Source organism: Saimiri boliviensis, chromosome 11 (genome assembly GCF_048565385.1).
Source record: "Saimiri boliviensis isolate mSaiBol1 chromosome 11, mSaiBol1.pri, whole genome shotgun sequence".
NCBI classification, from domain to species: Eukaryota; Metazoa; Chordata; class Mammalia; order Primates; family Cebidae; genus Saimiri; species Saimiri boliviensis.
This window is the reverse complement of record NC_133459.1, coordinates 110,275,376-110,292,497: the sequence shown is the minus strand read 5'-3', so window position 1 is coordinate 110,292,497 and position 17,122 is coordinate 110,275,376. Positions and strand designations below refer to the sequence as shown.

At 37.9% G+C, this 17,122-nt stretch overlaps 1 protein-coding gene and 1 non-coding gene across 6 annotated transcripts in view; both read left to right on the top strand.

Annotated features, from left to right (window-relative positions):
* SLC35A3 (solute carrier family 35 member A3) overlaps positions 1-17,122 on the top strand; it is a 74,338-nt gene that overhangs the window by 4,714 nt on the left and 52,502 nt on the right. The gene's annotated exons all lie outside the window — the stretch shown is intronic.
* On the top strand, positions 4,223-4,329 carry LOC120360565 (U6 spliceosomal RNA). The gene has a single exon (XR_005577029.1). It is a non-coding gene; the product is annotated as a U6 spliceosomal RNA (small nuclear RNA).

The window sequence follows — 17,122 nt, the reverse complement described above, 5'->3', positions numbered from 1 at the left end:
TCAAGTGATCCTCCCACCTCCTACCTCCTGAGTAGGTGGGACTACAGGCACGCGCCACCACACCAGGGTAATTGTGGTCTGTTTTGTAGAGACAGCTTTCACCATGTTGCCCCCCAGGCTAGTCAGATTTCTTGGCTTAAGTCATCTGCCCACTTTTGCCTCCCAAAGTGCTAGGATTGCAGGCCTGAGCCACCAAGCCCAGGCCCTGCATTTGTCTGTTATGTTACTACCCAGGGAGAGTTATGAAGAAATCACTCTCCCACAATAAATATTGTGGAGTTTATTTATTATTTTATAAGTTTAACAGAGTAAATGCTTAGTATATGACAGGTACTGGTATGAAGAAGCAGGAAATACAGTCAATAAAAGAAGGAAACATATATCATTTGTCAACAGATTAGTCTGATAAAATTTATGAGTGTGGGCTGGGTGCAGTGGCTTACACCTGTAATCTTAGCACTTTGAGAGGCCAAGGTGGGTGGATCACAATGTCAGGAGTTCGAGACTAACCTGACCAACATGGTGAAACCTGTCTCTACTAAAAATACAAAAATTAGTCAGGCATGGTGGCACGTGCCTGTAATCCCAGCTGCTCAGGAGGCTGAGGCAGGAGAATTGCTTAAACCCAGAAGGCGGAGGTTACAGTAAGCCAAGTTCATGCCTCTGCACTCCAGCCTGGGCCACAGAGTGAGACTCTATCTCAAATAAATAAATAAATAAATAAATAAATAAATAATAAAATCTATGAGTGCTGTCATAAAAGGTATATGCAAAATGGCATGAGAGTATAGTAGAGGAAAAGATTCAGTCTGCTTGGAAGACATATGAAACTTCAGTGAGACTTGTATTTAGAGTCCTGTAAGATATATAGAGGTTCTACAAATAGAGAAGGGAGAAGGTATGTTTAAAAAGAGGAATATTTGTTCAGTGAATGCCTGAAAGAACAAGATTGAGACAGGTAATAGTTTATGGCAGGAAATGTAGGTTGGGACCAGATTAGGAGGGCTGTTTTATGTGAAGGAGTTTGGACTCTATCCTCTATTTTGTAAAAAGTCAAACTTTACAAACAGGGCAAGGCACAGTGGTTCATGCCTGTAATCCCATCACATTGGGAGGCCTGGGTGAGAGGATCACTTGAGGGCAGGAGTTTGAGACCAGCATGGGCAATGAAGCAAGACCCCGGCTCTACAAAAACTAAAAAAAATTAGTTTGTTGTGGAGGCATGCTCTTGTAGGTTCAGCTACCTGGGAGGCTGAGGCAGAAGGATTGTCTGAGCCCAGTTGGTCGAGGCTCACTCAGCAAGGATACAGTGAGCCGTGATCACAGCACCTTACTCTAGCCTGGGTGACCATCAGACTCAGTCTCAAAAAAACCCAAAAAACCAAAAATGGAAGGGATATGATCAGACCTAAGTTTTATTAAGACATCTACTATTTGGAGGCTAGATTAGAGTTGAGAGTGTCTAAACCTTGCCCTCTTCACTTAGGCAGAGTGACATGAGACTTTAAAAGTAAATATAGAAAAAACATAATTAATATATGCTTATATTCTCTGTAGCTTAAGCTTATGGTATGTATAAACTTCTGAGACTATAGGTTTACCTGGAAGTGGTTGCAGTTTCATATTTAGAAAAGATGTTGGTTAAAAAAACAAAACTACACAGCATTTGTATTCAAATATTGGAAACTTGTTCTCAAGGGAAGGTGGTAATCTAACATTAATTATCCAAACAGAATCAGCAGATGGGATTTTTAAAAGTTTAAAAATCTTTGACAGCAAAGGAAGATAAATTATTCTACCATAAAGGCACGTGAACCATAAATTTATCACAGCACTATTCACAATAGCAAAGACATAGAATCAATCTGGATGTCCCTAAGTGGTGAACTGGACACAAAAATATGGTACATATATATCCTGGGATACTGTGTAGTTATAAAACAAATGAGCCATGGCCTTTGCCACAGCATGGTTGGAACTGAAGGCCATTATTCTAAACAAATCAACGTAGGAACAGAAAACCAAACGCTGCATGTTCTCAGTTATAAGTGGGCACAAAACACTGAATACATAGGGACACAAAGAAGGGGACACAGTAGACACTGAGGTCTGTTTGAGGGTGCAGGGTTGGGGGAGGGTAAGGACCGAAAAATTACCTGTTGGGTATTATGCTGATTACCTGAGTGACAAAACTATCTATACACCAAACCCCCAGGACACACAATTTACCCATGTAACAAAGGTGCATACCTAACCCCTTACCTTCAATCTAAAGTAAAAGTTGGGAAGGGCAGGGGGGGATGAATGTTTGACAGTTTGTCAGACCATAAATCCATAAAAACCTACTCATTCCATATGCTGTTTTAGTTAAATTATTTTTACATTATTGTTTTTTTAATCATTCATGAATGCTACAGAGAAAACTATTTTAAGGCGCCTCACCTTTCAGGTTTATCCTCAGGCTGCGATTACCCTTCTATTCTTTATTTATTTAAGACAGGGCCTCACTCTGTCACACAAGAAGGAGTGCTGTGGTGTGATTACAGCTCACTGCAGCCTTGATCTCCTGGGCTCAAGCAATCCTCCAGCCTCAGCTTCTCGAGCAACTGGGAATATAGGCACGCACCACCACATCCAGCTAATTTTTAAAAATTTTTTGTAAAGACAGAGAAAGTCCACTGTGTTGCTCAGGCTGGTCTGGAACTCCTGAGCTCCAAGTATCCTTCCACCTTGGTCTCCCAAAGTGCTGGGATTATAGGCATGAGACACCGTGCTTGGCTCTTGTATGCTTTAATACCTAAACATTTGAAAAATCACTGGAAAACATTAGAACCTTGTTAATGTTAGTGCGTGGAGAGCAACTCTATCTTAATGAGTAATTATATTATATTTTACTTTCTACATGTAGATATGTTTCAGTTGGCATGTTTTGATACATGTAGTATATCTGAGATTGAGCAATAAATTATGTTTAAAGGAATCAACTTGAATACTCTAGTATGGACAGAGCCTAAAATTGGGAAAATTTTTTTTTCTAGCTTCTAAGCTTTATGTCTGATTATATGTTATAAACATTTCAAGTTATAAAAACAAATATACTAATGAAAATAGTGACAATCTATACTGTTTTGCCTTTTATGTCTTTTTTTTTTTTCCCTACCCACACCTACCAATGTCTTTTAAAACAGCAAAGAGGCCGGGCGCGGTGGCTCAGGCCTGTAATCTCAGCACTTTGGGAGGCCGAGGCGGGTGGATCACGAGGTCAAGAGATCGAGACCATCCTGGTCAACATGGTGAAACCCCGTCTGTACTAAAAATACAAAAAATTAGCTGGGCATGGTGGCGCGTGCCTGTAATCCCCAGCTACTCAGGAGGCTGAGGCAGGAGAATTGTCTGAACCCAGGAGGCAGAGGTTGTGGTGAGCCGAGATCGTGCCATTGCACTCCAGCTTGGGTAACAAGAGCGAAACTCCGTCCCCTCAAAAAAAAAAAAAAAAAAAAAAAAAAACAGCAAAGAGACCGGGTAGGGTGATTCATGCCTGTAATCCCAGCACTGTGGGAAGCTGAGGCAGGAGGATGGCCTGAGCCTGAGATCAGCCTGGGTAGCATAGGGAGACCCCATCTTTACAAAAAAAAAAAAAAAAAAAAATTAGCTAGGCGTGGTGGCACACGTCTATGGTTCCAGCTACTCAGGAGGCTGAGGTAGGAGGATGGCTTGAGCCCAGGAGGTAGAGGCAGGAATGAGCTGTGATCATGCCACTACACTCCAGCCTCGGGAACAGAGTGAGACCCTATTTCAAAAAATATAAAATAAAATAAATAATAAAATAAGAAAGTAAGAAATAAAATAATAAAACAAATGGATGTTTTCCAAACTAAGCAGTAGTAGGAGAATTGCTTTGTAACATTAGTCAAGTCCTTGTTTTCTCTATGGAAATTTTACTGTGAAACATTTAGTTTTGTGGACAAATAGTGGATGGGTTAATTTTCCATGAGGATTATTAGAGTAATTTCTCATTCATGTAGTATCTTTGTTTTGTTACTTAGTCCAACATATATTTTTTAAAAAATTTATCGAGTGCATACTATGTGCAAGAAATTGTTCTACGTACTATTTGGTAAACCAGTTTTCCTAATAATTAATTTTTAAAAATATAGCAACTTAATTTCATCCAGTCTTTCTCTGAAACATATTTAATGCTTTCTGCTTGAATAGACATAGAGTGCTTGCTTTGGCAGCACACATACTAAAATTGGAACATTATGGAGAATGTTAGCATGGCCCTTGCTCAAGGATGCTACACAAATTCATGAAGCATTCCATTAGGGAAGAAAAAATAGGCATAGAATTGGGAACAATTACATTTTTAAAATACAGACTTAGATCCTCATATTAATTTCTTATGGCTGCTGTAACAAATTATCACAAATTTTGTGGCTTAAAACAACAGCAATTTATTCTTTCATAGTTATGGAGGCCAGAAATCCATAATTAATATAACCGAGTTGAAATTAAATTGTCAGCAGGACCTCTCTCCATCTGGTTCCTCTGGGAGAGTATCCATTCTTTTCCTCTTCCAGCTTCTGGTGGCTGCCAATATTCCTTTGCTTGTACCTGCATCACTCTAATATTCAAGAACAGCATCATCAAATCTCTCTGCTTCATCTTTATGTTGCATTCTTCTCTTCTGTAATCTGTATTCTCCTTTCCTTTTTAAAAATATTTTTCCAGGCCAGGCACGGTGGCTCACATCTGTAATCCCAGGACTTTGAGAGGCCAAGGTGGGCAGGTCACCTGAGGTCAGGAGTTCGAGACCAGCCTGGCCAACATGGTGAACGCCCATCTCTACTAAGAATACAAAAATCAGCCAGGCATGATCAGTAATCTGTTTCTGTCATGAAGAAGCAGATTGTCTTGTTCATCAGTATATGCCCAATGCTCATCGCAGTGCCTGATTATAGTGTGTTTTAAATATCTGATGGCTGATTGCCATCTGGAGAATTGTGTGGTAACTCTATTTTTTTTTTTTACTTCTATCCCCAATCTTAGTTTTTAATCTTTACTAATGATTAGTGCCTGTGGACCCTACCTGGCTTTTACACAAGTCTCTGTTCTTTGTAGAATATCCGTAACTGTTGTAAGTGGTGGGAAGTGACCATAACAGAATTGAAGTAGAGCAGAATTGCATGAAGAGTGTGGGGAAATGGGAGAGTGGGAAGGAGTAAGTTCATTTTTACCTGGTATCACACATTGGAAAGAGATCTTAAAGATATTGAGTCGTTTGTTTTCCAAATCCGTGCATTTCTTTAAAGAGTACAATATTGCTGAATGATTTTAATCTAAATATTAGAATGCAAATAGGTTTTATATTTGTGTAGGTGAAAAAATATTTGAATACTCTTGGTTTTATTTGAATCTGGGAATGGAAATTCTGCAGCCTGTGAAAGAACAAGTTAAAAATAGATACTTCCCAGCACTTTGGGAGACCAAGGCGGGTGGATCACAAGGTCAAGAGATCGAGACCGTCCTGGTCAACAAGGTGAAACCCCGTCTCTACTAAAAATACAAAAAGTTAGCTGGGCATGGTGGCGTGTGCCTGTAATCCCAGCTACTCGGGAGGCTGAGGCAGGAGAATTGCCTGAACCCAGGAGGCGGAGGTTGCGGTGAGCCAGGATCGTGCCATTGCACTCCAGCCTGGGTAACGAGCGAAACTCCGTCTCAAAAAAAAAAAAAAATAGATACTACTGTAGGTGATATTTTCTTGGTAAATAGATACTTGTTACCTTGAGGAAGAAAGAAAAGGAGAAACCATGAAAAGTTGTTTAACTTAGAATGCGATAGGAGCCTATAGGTTATAGAGAGTTGGTTAAATGTTATTGAGCAAGATTTTGCTTTTCTTAAGCATTTAAGAGGGAAGTAATTTAGGCGAGGCTATTGTTTCTATCATAAAATGGAGTTTATTATATCTGTAGTGTAAATTACTTTCTACTTATTTATTTCACTTACATAAAAAAGGTTTTTGGATTTTCCACGAGATTATTACGGATTTCAAGTGCAAGATATTGTTGCTGTTTTTTTTTTTTGAGTACTGTATCTACTTCTGAAATAGTTAGAAAAGAATATATACAAATACCAGTGTCAAAAGTAAAGTCAGTTTTGATGAATTTTATTTGTCATTATTTAGCCTGTAGTAATAGGTTATGATTTTAAAGTTTTGGCATCATGGAAGATAATGGACAAAAAATTTCAACTGAGCTCAGCATTTCTGTATGTATTTATTTTTTTCTGTTGGTTTACTTGGAAAAACCTTACAATGTTTGTTTTTTACCCTGATAGTTGTCTCTGACCAGTGTATAATGTGACATATTTGCATAGCACTTTGTTACTTGTCTGTTTTCTTACATACTGTTATGTGATTAACCTCTAGTAGACTGATATTGGTACTAAGGGAGTATAGTGTTTAGAATATGTAAATATAGCTTACTCTAAAAATCATAACTTAGGAATTTAGCCTTTGTTTTTATAATAGAAGGAAAATTGACTTGCAGAATATCTAAGATACTAGGTAGTCTAAAAATCTATATGAATTTTATTTTATTTTATTATTTATTTATTTTTGAGACAGAGTCTTGCTCTGTTGCCCAGGCTGGAGTGTAGTGGCAAGATCTTGGTTCATTGCAATTTCCGCCTTCTGTGTTGAAGAGATTCTAGTGGTCTCAGCCTCTTGTGTAGCTGAGATCACAGGTGTGTGCCACCATGCCTGCCTAATTTTTGTATTTATAGTAGAGACAAGGTTTCACTATGTTGGCCAGGCTTGTCTCAAACTCCTGGTCTCAAGTGATCCGCCCACCTCAGCCTCCCAAAGTGCTGGGATTACAGGCATGAGGCACTGCACCCAGCCTGTATATGAATTTTAGTACAGGTTTAAAACATTGACTAAACATTTTGTTTTTTAGGACTTTTAGTGGCTGGAGACATTCAGCAAAATACAGATATTGTCTCAGAATGATAATAATTATATATAGACTAAAAGAGTATACAGACTATACATTGGTGAGCCACTAGAAATAAGTCTGTAGTAATACTGATTTTAGGGTTTTGTTTTATTTTGTTTTGAAACAGAGTCTCACTGTGTTGGCCAAGCTGGAGTGCAGTGACACTGACTGCAACATCTGCCTCTTGGTTCAAGCGATTCTCATGCCTCAGCCTCCTGAGTAGCTGGGATTGCAGGCATGCACCACCATGCCCAGCTAATTTTTTGAACTTTTAGTAGAGATGGGATTTTGCCCGTTGCCCAGGCTGGTCTTGAATTCCCAAGCTCAGGCAATCCACCCGCCTCAGCCTCCCGAAGTGCTGGGATTACAGGTGTGGGCCACTGCACCTGGCCTGTATTCTGTCTTTGAAAAGATGAATATAAATTATTAGTATGTGGTGATTTGAATATTTTAGAACTTGGTGTAGCTCTGTAATGCAATTAATTAAGATATAAATAATTTCTCAGTATCTCATTAATTTGGGTGGTAGTATGTGTAGATTAATGAAACATATAGATTATATAATACATATCTTAAAAATATTTAAACTGTAGAGTAACTCATAATTGGCTGATAAAACTTTGTAAAGCAAGGATCTTTGGGAGTTGCTTTAATAAAAATGAAGGTAACTAGCATATCACGTATATTTAAATTATAGATTTTAGTGTATAAATTCTAACCAAGCCATCATCCAAACTCATCAAATCCAAATGAATCAAGCTTAGATGAAGTTTTGTTGTATATTTTCCCCCAAGAGGTGAGAAGAGATTTAAAAATAATAATACTCAACTTTGTAAATATCAAACATCCAAAAATTCAGAGAAGATTTAGTGATTAGAAAGCAAGTGCAAGATCTATTAGGGTGACAAACCAAACCCTGAAATATTTTTTGTGCATGGGACTGTAAAGGATTGAGAGAAGTACTAGCAATGTGTTTGCTGTATCAAATCAGCATGATTGTAATGTAACACTCATACACAAAGATTACAATTATGTATTATCATCATAATTATACAATAGTTGCTTACTACACGTTATAGTTTACTATATAGATATACTCAAAATTTATAACTTACAAATTCATGTGGAACTTTTAGGAGAGAAAGTTGAACTTAGATTAATAGTGTGTGTTTCAGAACTGGAGGGGAGTGGGATAAAAGTAGTTGGATAATGGCTACAAAAATACAGTTGGGGGCCGGGCGCAGTGGCTCATGCCTATAGTCCCTGCACTTTGGAAGGCTGAGGCGGGTGGATCACAAGGTCAGAAGTTTGAGACCAGCCTGGCCAACATGGTGAAACCCCATCTCTACTGAAGATACAAAAAATTAGCTGGATGTGATGGTGCACTCCTATAATCCCAACTACTCGGGAGCCTGAACTTGGGAGGTGGAGGTTGCAGTGAGCTGAGATGGCACCACTGCACTCCAGCCTGGGCAACAGAGCAAGACTCTGTCTCAAAGAAAAAAAAAATGCAGTTGGATGGAAGGAATACGTTTTAGTATTTGATAATACAATAGGGAAATACATTATTATTGTGTTTTTTCTGAGATGGAATCTGACTGTGTCACCCAGGCTGGAGTGCAATGGTACAGTCTCAGCTCACTGCAACCTCTGCCTCCTGGGTTCAAGCAGTTCTCCTGCCTCAGCCTCCCGTGTGGGATTACAGGTGCCCGCTACCACACCCAGATAATTTTTGTATTTTTAGTAGAGACAGGGTTTCACCACGTTGGCCAGGCCAGTCTTGAACTCCTGACCTCGTGATCTGCCCCTTGGCCTTCCAAAGTGCTGGGATTAGAGGTATGAGCCTCTGTGTCCAGCCTTATTATTTTTATTTTTATGTTTCATTAATTATTTTACATTTCAAAATAGCTAGAAGAATTGTAATGTTCTCAACTTTATGTTTGTGGTGACGGATATCCCAATTAACTCTGATTTAGTCATTACACATCATATACATGTATGAAAATATCACATGTACTCCCAAAAGAAGTACATCTATGATATATCAAAAATTACAAAAACAAGAAGAAATAGAGGGGACCTGAGACATCATATAAAATATTAAATTCTAAAAAATAGCATAAAAATACTTTATGCTTGTATAATATTTAGAAGCCATATAATTGATTCCCCTGGGGGGAGAAGGAAAGCAATAGGACTTAGAGTTGTAGATTAAAGGGGCCTCTGTGTCCTCATAGCTTAGCTCTCACTTAGCAGTGAGAACATACAATGTTTGGTTTTGAAAAATTCTTGAGTTACGTCACCTAGACTAATGGTCTCCAATTCCATCTGGGTTGCTGTGAATGTCATTATTTCATTTCTTTTTATGGCTGAGTAGTATTCCATGATGTGTATACCACAGTTTCTTCATTGATTAATAGACATTTGGACTGGACCCATGTTTTTGTAATTGCAAATTGTGCTGCTATAAACATGCATGTGCAAGTATCTTTTTTTGTATAATGACTTCTTTTCCTCTGTGTAGATACCCAGTAGTGTGATTGCAGGATCAAATGGTAGTTCTACTTTTGGTTCTTTAAGGCATCTCCACATTGTTTTCCATAGTGGTTATACTAGTTTACATTCTAACCGGCAGTGTAAAAGCGTTCCCTTTTTAACACATCCACACCAACATCTATTTTTATTTTTATTTTTAGTTTTAGTTTTTTATTTTGGCCATTCTTCCAGGAGTAAGGTGGTATCACATGGTGGTTTTCAATTTGCATTTCCCTGATAATTAGTGATGTTGGGCATTTTTTCATATGTTTATTGGCTGTTTGTATATCTTCTTTTGAGAATTGTCTGTTCATGTTCTTAGCCCAATTTTTGTTGGGATTTTTTTTTTTTTTCTTGCTGATTTGTTTGAGTTCCTTGTGGATTCTGGATATTTGTCATTTGTTGGATTTATAGATTGCAGATATTTTCTTCCATTCTGTGGGTTGTCTGTTTACTCTGCTGATTGTTTCTTTTTCTGTGAAGAAACTTTTTAGTTTAATCAAGTCCCATGTATTTTATCTTTGCTTTTGTTGCATTTGCTTTTGGGTTCTTGGTCATGAAGTCTTTTCCTAAGACAATGTCTAGTAGGGTTTTTCTGATGTTATGTTCTAGAATTTTTATGGTTTCAGGTCTTAGATTTAGTCCTTGATCCACCTTGGGTTGATTTTCATATAAGGTGAGAGACAAGGATCCCATTTCATTCTTCTACATGTGGTTTGCCAATTATCCCAGCACCATTTGTTGAATAAGGTGTCCTTTCCCCGCTTTATATGTTTTTGTTTGCTTTGTCAAAGATCAGTTGACTGTAAGTATTTGGCTTTATTTCTGGGTTCTCCATTCTGTTCCATTGACCTATGTGCCATTTTTATTACAGTACCATGCTATTTTAGTGATTATGGCCTTATAGAATAGTTTTAAGTCAGGTAATGTGATACCTCCAGATTTGTTCTTTTTGCTTAATCTTGCTTTGGCTAAGCAGGCTCTTTTTTGGTTCCATATGAATTTTAGGATTTTTTTTTTTCTGGTTCTGTTTTCACAGATGCTGATATTTTGATGGGAATTGCATTGAATTTGTAGATTGTTTTTGGCAGTATGGTCATTTTCACAATATTGATCCTACCCATCGATGAGCGTGGGATGTATTTCCATTTATTTGTGTCACCTATGATTTCTTTCAGCAGTGTTTTATAGTTTTCTTTGTAGAAGTCTTTCACCTCCTGAGTTAGATATGTTCCTATTTTATTTTATTGTTTTGCAGCTATTGCAAAAGGGGTTGCGTTCTTGATTTGATTCTCAGCTTGGTCACTGTTGATGTATAGCAGAGCTACTGATTTGTGTACATTACTTTTGTATCCTGAAACTTTGTTGAATTCATTTATCAGTTCTAGGAGCTTTTTGGTTGAGTCTTTAGGGTTTTCTAGGTATACAGTTGTATCATCAGCAAACAGTCACAGTTTGACTTTTTCTTTATCAATTTGGATGCCTGATTATTTTCATTTTGAGTTTATTCTACTCTTAGGCAGAATAGTAAGTTAAATTTTAATTCTTTATAGGTAATCTGGTACAAATGATCATTTGTTTGCATTATTCTACTTTTATTTTTTTGAGACAGGGTCTCACTCTGATGCTCAGGGTAGAATGCAGTGGTGCCACCATGGTTCACTGCAGCTTTGACCTCCTGGGCTCAAATGATCCTCCAACCTCAGCCTCCTGAGTAGCTGGAACTAGAGGCATGTACCACCATGCCCAGATAATTTTTGTATTTTTTTTTAGGAGAGATATGGTTTTGCCATGTTGCTGGTTTCGAACTCCTGGGCTTAAGCGATCCGCCTGCCCCCAGGCCTGGCCAGATTTTACTTTTCAACTTTTAAAAACATATATTATAATAAATGAAGAGCATTAATAAGAACTGTATTGTCGTGGTGAATGTTTATACTGATGTTTGGAAACAGAAATGCAAAATTTTCAAAGTAGATCCTAGCCTAGAAGCTGACCTTTGAATTTTATTTTGATTTATTTTTTGAAACAGGGTCTCTCTTTGTCACTCAGGCTGGAGTGCAGTGGTGAGCTATCTTGGCTCACTGCAGCTTTGACTTCCCACTTTGACTAGACTGGTCTCTAACTCCTGGAGTCAAGCGATTTGCACACCTGGGCCTCCCAAAGTGCTGGACTTAAAAGCCTGAGCCACTGTACCTAGCCAAAATTTTCACTTGAAAAGAAGTTAGAACATTGCTGTTATAATAGGAACATTATGGTCTTGTTTGCACAAAATAAGCAAAAGACTTCCTTGAACAGATATGAAATCATTGTTTGACATTTTCTAGGAGAATTACATGCTCTGCCAAATGTAAGTTGCTGGAAACTTACTCTCCTTCTATGTAGAGATGAAGGCATCAGGATGTCCTGGAATTTTACAATAGCATGTAATGGGAGCCAGGGGGCCTGATATAAACTATATAGACTAGTGTGTCCAGTTACTAGCAGTGACCTTGAACAAATCATCTACCTCCCTATTCACTATTTTCTTCATTTTTAAAGTGAAGAGATTACATTAGATGATTTCTAAAACATCTACCTCTAAAATACTATGATTTTATTTCACAATGGACTCTGCTATTAGAGATTTACCAAATTGAGATAGATGACTAAGAAAAATATATATTCTTTCCTTTAAGCTTGATCCTCGTAACAAGAGATATATTATTCAATTTTTGTCTCTGAAAGTCAATTGCTTAAAATGACTTTTTCCAATAATTATAATCTATGTATATTTAATGGTAAATATACATATTTTACCATTAAGAATTTTATCCTTATATTCATGGTGCTTATTGTTCGTGTTTGGAGCATTTTCATTTGAGGATAGGATTTGCTGAATTTAGTAAGCTAGACTTTATGCCTTTAAGAATAGATCTCTCTATAACTATGGTACTTAGCCTAATGTAGGCATGAAATAATTATTGTTGAATCCATTTGAATATATTATATATATTACAATAATTAGGAGTTAAGGATTACATATATACAACCATGCATAAACCATGGTAGCTTGGTTGTAGCAAACTGGTAGCTTGATAGCTTGGGTTGTGAGAGCTCTAAAGAGACACTATAAACAGGGTTCACATTTGAAGAAATTTAGCTAGGAGTTAGATTCATGGAAAAGATGGCAGGGGGGTGAAGAATAGACTAACAGAATATCTTTAGAATTAATCCAAAGAAATCAGAGCTAGAACTAAAGGTGTGAAGAAAGCCTGGTTAAGAATGCTATTATTTGGTATGACCTCAATCTTTAATTCTTTTTATCAACTTTATTGAGTTGTAATTTACATACAATAAAATGTACCCATTGAATATAATGAACCATTGTACCCTGGAATTGTAGATTTTTTTTTAAAATGTAGATTTAAAAAAATCTGCAATTCAGTGAGTTCTGATAAATAAATTCAATCATATAACCACCACACAGAGTATTTTTACCACTCCCAAAAATTCTTTGCTGTCCCTTTTCAGTCAACCCTCAACCCCAGCCCTTGTCTATAGGTAACCATAAGTTTGCATCTGTCACTATAGTTGAACATTGCATTTTCTAGAATTTTATGTAAATGGAAAGATATAGTATACAGTATACTGTTTTATTTAAAGTTTTTCGCTCAGTATGTTTTTGACTTTTTGTGGGGGGTGCTTTAGTGTGGCAGTATTTTATTCCTTTATAGCTCAGTATTATTCCATTGTATGGATATACCACATAGGTTCATTTATTCAAATATTTGTGGGCATTTTGATTATTTCATTTCTGGTGTTACAAATAAAGTTCCTGTAAATATTCATGTACAAATATTGTTGTGAACATATATTTTCGAATTTCTTGGGTATACCTAAGAGTGGAATTGCCAGGTCATATGAAAAGATGGTTATTGTTTTCTTTCTTCTCTTCCTTCCCTTTCTTCTGTCTCCCCCCTCCCCTCCCCTCCCCTCCCTTCCCCAGCCTCTCTCTTCCCCTCCCCTCCTCTCCTTTCTTCCCTTCCTTTTCTCTCTTCCCTTGGTCTCCTCTCCCCCCACCTTCCCTTCTGTCTCCTATCCTCTTTTTGTTTTTATTTGAGAGAGTCTTTCTCTTTTGCTCAGGTTAGAATACAGCAGCTCAATCGTAGCTCACTATATCCTCAAACCTCGTGGGCTCAAGCCATCCTCCTGCCTCACTCAGCCTCCTGAGTAGCTGGGACTACATACCTGTAGCATCAAACCCAGCTAATTTTTAAACTTTTTGTAAAGATGGGGTCTCAATATGTTTCTGGGCTCGTCCCAAACTCCTGGTCTCAAGTGATCCTCCAGCCTCAGACTCCCAAAGTGCTGTTTTCTTTTAATAAGGAATTAATGAGCTTTTTCAAAGTGGTTGTACCATTTTACAGTTTTCACTAGCAGTGTTGAGGACTGTTTGCTTTAAATCCTCTTCAACACTTGCTTGTATCAGTTTTTAAAATTTAGGTAGTCTAATAGGTGCACTGTGGTCTTAATTTGTATTTCTCTAATGACTGTGATGTTGAACACCTTTTCATCTGTCTATTAGCTACTCATTTGTCTTTACTGAAAAAATATCTTTCTTTTTTGAGGTAGAGTTTTACTTTTGTTGCCCAGGCTGGAGTACATTGGTACAGTCTTGGCTCACTGCAACCTCTGCCTCCTGAGTTCAAGCAATTCTCCTCCCTTAGCCTCCTGAGTAGCTGGGATTGCAGACACCCACCAGCTCACCTGGCTAGTTTTTGTATTTTTAGTAGAGTTGAGGTTTCATCAGGTTGGTCAGGCTTGTCTTGAAGTCCTGACCTCAGGTGATCCACCCCCATCATCCTCCCAAAGTGCTGGGATTACAGGTGTGAGCCACTGCACCTGGCCCATTTAAAAATTTTAACGTGTCTAATTTATCCACTTTTTCATTTATGGTTTGTGCTTTTTGTATTCTAAGAACTCTTGGCCTATCTCTACATGATTAAGTTTTTTTCCCCTATGTTTTCTTATTGAATATTTATAGTTTCAGCTTTTGTAATGGCTATATGATCCATTTCTAGATAATATTTGGTGTGAGAAAGTTAGGGGTAGAGGGTTTTTTTTTTTTTTTAGACGGAGTTTCGCTCTTGTTACCCAGGCTGGAGTGCAATGGCACGATCTCGGCTCACCACAACCTCCGCCTCCTGAGTTCAGGCAATTCTCCTGCCTCAGCCTCCTGAGTAGCTGGGATTATAGGCACGCGCCACCGTGCCCAGCTAATTTTTTGTATTTTTAGTAGAGACGGGGTTTCACCGTGTTGACCAGGATGGTCTCGATCTCTTGACCTCGTGATCCACCCGCCTCGGCCTCCCAAAGTGCTGGGATTACAGGCTTGAGCCACCGCGCCCGGCCAAGGGTTATTTTTTAAAAATAAATATATCTCATTATTCCAGTTCAGAACTAGTTGTTGAAAAACTGTCCTTTTTTTTTTTTTTTTCTCTTTTTTAGTACCTTTGTCAAATATTGTTTGGTTATTTTTGTATGGTGTAATGGACTGAATATTTGTGCTCTTCTCCCCTGGGTTCCCTGCCTCCCCAAATTCACATGTTGAAATCCTAACTCTCAATGTGATGGTATTAGGAAGTAGGGCCTTTGGGAGGTAATTAGGTTGTGAAAGTGAAGCCCTCATGAATGAGATTAGTGCCTTTATAAAAAGGGACCCCAGAGAACTCTCTCTATATTCTCTGCCATGTGAGAATACAATGAGAAGACAGACAGCTGTGAACCTAGAAAAGGGACCTCAGTAGAACCCAACCGTGCTGGCACTCTGATACTTGGACTTCCAGCCACTGTGAGGAATAAACTGCTGTGTTTATAAGCCACTCAGTCTGTGATACTTCATTATAGCAGCCTGAGCTGACAAGACATATGGATCTAAATCTGGACTATCTGTTCTATTGATCTATGTTTCCATCCTCATGCCAATACCAGTTTTGATTAGTATAGTTTTTTTGTTTTTGTTTTTGTTTTTTTGAGATGGAGTTTCGCTCTTGTTACCCAGGCTGGAGTGCAATGGCGTGATCTCGGCTCACCGCAACCTCCGCCTCCTGGGTTCAGTCAATTCTCCTGCCTCAGCCTCCTGAGTAGCTGGGATTACAGGCACGCACCACCACACCCAGCTAATTTTTTGTATTTTCAGTAGAGACGGGGTTTCACCATGTTGACCAGGAGGGTCTCGATCTCTCGACCTCGTGATCCACCCGTCTCAGCCTCCCAAAGTGTTGGGATTACAGGCTTGAGCCACCGCGCCTGGCCTTGATTAGTATAGTTTTATAGTAAGTCTGGAAGTTTGGTAGCTTAGCTTTTTCAATTTTGTTTTTCTTTCTCAAAATTGTTTTGGTAGTCTATGTCCTTTATATTTCTATATAATTTTAAAATCAGGTGGCTTAGTTTGTGCTTTTGTTTGTTTACCAAAAAAGCCTACAGGGATTTTGTTCAGAATTGAATCTTCAGATAACTCTGAGACAAAAGATGTGATCTTAACTAGGAAAGCAGTCAGGTATTACACACTCTGTATTAAGTCCTTTCTTGAAGTAAAATCTGGTAGATCATTTTTATATCTACCATGGTAATGATGGTTGATAAGGTTCAGATTTTCAGACTTTGTATAATTTTACTGGGTTTTCTTTTTTGTTGTTATTAATTATGGAGAAAGATAGGCTAAAAATCTTTAATTATGACTGCATTTACCTGTTTTCCCCTTTAGTTATGTTAGTTTTTGCTTTATGTGTTTGAAGGTGTGTTATCAGGCACATACGTATTTAAAATGGTTATGTATTTCTAATGTATTGACCCTTTTATCATGATGAACTATCTTTCTTTGATGACAGAAATAAATCTTATATAATCCATTTTGGCTGATATTAGTAAAACTCCTTTTTTAATTTTTTCTCATGATATATCTTTTTCTGTCCTTTTGTTTTTTCACCTGTATATGTCTTCATATTTAAAGTAAGTCTCCTGTAGTAATACTGAATTGGAAAAATATAGCGATTTTGAATTATTATCATTGGGGGAAGCTGGGTGAATGGTACATGTGAATTCTTGTACTATTTTTTAAACTATATGAGTCTAAAATTATTTTAAGTCTCCATAATTGCTTGTTGCTGTATTTTTAAAATAGCTTGCTTGAAATTCTTTTCTGAATATTGCAACAACTGTGTCATGTCTGCATTGTTGTCTGTTGGTTGTCCTTACTTATCCAAGCTGAGACTTTTTTCTGTTTGTTGGTTTAATAAGTATACTTACTTTGGATTGTTTCCTGAACTTTTTGCATATTATATTATGAGACTCTCGTTTCTATTTAAATCTTCTATGTTAATAGCCACTGAGGAGGGAGGAAAGGTACTCTTTGCAGACATTTGCTTTCTATCAGGCAGGAATGGTCAGCAGGGCTCTGTCCCACAGTGTCTGTGGCTGTAACCTAGTGTGGGAGGGGGATGGGCCACCACCTCTGCTCTCATTGGTTCAAGATGAGGATGTTCAGTAAAGTTCTGTCTTCCTGAATACATTGTAACCAGTTGAAGGGATTTTATCCTGAAAGATTCTCTTGT